We start from the raw sequence: 2,700 nt of genomic DNA, 5'->3' as shown, positions 1-2,700 counted from the left end.
CCATTTGTATTTCTTGTTTCCTTTCTTGTTCCAATTGCCACTGCTGTAGTCTCTCTTCTTGTTTCTTTTCTCGTTCTTCTTGTCTATTTTCTTTCTCCTCTAACAACTGCTGTAATTTCTCTTCTTGTTTATTTTATTTCTCCTCCAACAACTGCTGTAATCTCTTTATCAACAGTGGAGGGAGTAAGACATCCCAGTCATCTTGGCGGCTTTACAAAACTTTGTCAATTCCTATCCCAGTGTTCAATTGTACTTTTCTACCATCCCATCAGACTGTGGGTGAAGTGGCATTGTCCTGGTCTTTCGTATGCCAAACAACTTGCAGCGTTGATGGAACACAGCTGATTCAAAGTTACGGCCTTGATCCAAATGCAGTTCATATGGCATACTAAATCTGAAGAAGAAATCACTAATAGCCGAAGCTACAGTTGTATCTTCCTGATTTGGTATTGCATATGCCTCAGGCCACTTGGTGAAATAATCCATCACCACACAAATGTACCTGTTTCCAGCACGAGTTTAGGGCAAAGGACTAGCAATGTCAATGGCTACTCTTTCCATTGGTGCACCAACTTGATATAACTTCATTGGAGCACGTCCCTTATGCTTGGGACTCCTTTTAGCACAACATGTACTGCAAGTCCTGCACCATTCTTCCACATCGTGCCTCATACATATCCAGTAAAGCCTTAGGTGACTCAATGTCTTTTTAACTCTGAGATGTCCTCCTGTTAAACTATTGTGGGATTGATGCAGCAGAACTTCCTGTAACTTTCTCGGTATAAATGTTTCCCATGTCGCACTTTCCCATCTGCAGTTTCCCATCTCCAGAGAAGACTATCATCTTCAAGCTTCAACTGGTCCCATTGTGCCCAATAGTTCTTTGTCACAGAGCTTAAGCTAGACACCTTCTCCCAAGCAGGGTGCAAAACACTTGCTTATAGAAAATCAATTATTGGCTTCAAATCTTAGTCTTTCTCCTGTTCTGCTTTAATATCTATACTTGGTTCCGTTTCACCATCATTAACTCTGTTGCGTCAGCGAGGTCACGTGACTCGTTTTCTCCAACCTTCGGGAATTGTCGGGAGATTACTAGATATAGGGTAGTCTGGTATATATATAAGAGGGTGACAACGTGACGTGACAATGTGTGTGTAAGTAGTGAGTAATTGAACTGCAGTCAGAGAGTATTGTTATAACGTTTGTTATAGAGCGACTGTTGAAAATAAGTGTATCGGTAAAGTTATATTCAGAAAGAATAAACCAGTTTTATTAAGTAAGGACTTGTGTCGCTAAAGTTTCATCGGAACGAAGTTACGGAAAAAAATCAATTAACAAACAGTGACGTAACAAATTGGTGTCAGAAGTGGGATGAAAAAAAATGGAAATGAGAGGCGGAAAATCAAACTACAGCTTAGCAGACTTGATGGCAGCAATACAAGACCAGCAAAAGAAACAAGAAGAGAGACAACAGCAGTTGCAAGAAAACCTGCAACAATGGCAGCTCGAACAACAAAATAAACAAGAAAAGAAACAAGAAGAACGAGAAATTAAACAAGTAGAGAGATTACAGCAGTTGTTGGAGGAAAAAGAAAATGAACAAGAAGAGAAATTACAGCAGTTGTTAGAGGAAAAAGAAAAGAAACAAGAAGAACGAGAAATTAAACAAGAAGAGAGATTACAGCAGTTATTAGAGGAAAAAGAAAAGAAACAAGAAGAAAGATTACAGCAGTGGCAAGAAAACCTGCAACAATGGCAGCTCGAACAGCAAAATAAACAAGAGAGATTACAGCAGTTGTTGGGGGAAAAAGAAAAGAAACAAGAAGAACGAGAAAAGAAACAAGAACGGCCTATAGAACAGCAGAGCATTTTGCTGGAGTGTATCCAGTGGCTTCATGGGCCTTCACATGGAGAAGACAACTTAGGAGACTTCACTTTGGTCTTCCTGGGATTATACAACCACACCTTGTCTCCTGGTACAAAGCTGACTTCAGTAGACTTCTTATAACAACATAGCTTCATAGAATTAGCAGACATTTTTCAAGTTGGAATGCACTTGATGGTGAATATCACTCATCCTTTCCGATAACACTTTCACAAATTCTGACACATTTTCAGGCAACTCTTTGTAAGGTGGGCATCCTGTTAACAGATCCACTGGCAACCAGAGTTCCCGACCAAACATCAACGTGACATAGTGGATCGTCTCTCAGACGTGACTTTCCGGATAAAATGTGGTCGGCGAGGTAAGCCAAAAGTGGTGCATGCCAACAGGCTTTGGCGTTATCATGGTCCAGGACATTTCAGTTGGAATGAAGTGAACAATGAAACAAATGACGCTACTGAAGATGTGTCACCTGAAAAAGCCACTGTCGAAGAAGAAATTCTACCCGGTTTTGAGAAGGGAAACAGTGAAGCCCTTGATGAAGTTACTACCACTGATGTGACTGTTACCAATAATAGGACAATTCCCGATGGAGCAGATGAACCCCACGTGAAGAAGAAGCCAACGAGATGGAGACCAGTACGGAAGAAGATACGTCCTGTAAAATTAAGAGACTTTTAATTTTGTGTTTATAAATTCTGTACATTTAATTAAGTTATTGTTAATTTTCTATTGGTTTAATGTAAGTGGCTATTGTTCCAAACGAATAATACTAAGGAAGGAGCAGTGTTACGACAGCGGAAGTCACGTGATCC

Source organism: Limulus polyphemus, unplaced genomic scaffold (genome assembly GCF_000517525.1).
Source record: "Limulus polyphemus unplaced genomic scaffold, Limulus_polyphemus-2.1.2 Scaffold288, whole genome shotgun sequence".
Taxonomy (NCBI): domain Eukaryota; kingdom Metazoa; phylum Arthropoda; class Merostomata; order Xiphosura; family Limulidae; genus Limulus; species Limulus polyphemus.
Note: the sequence above shows the minus strand (reverse complement) of the source record.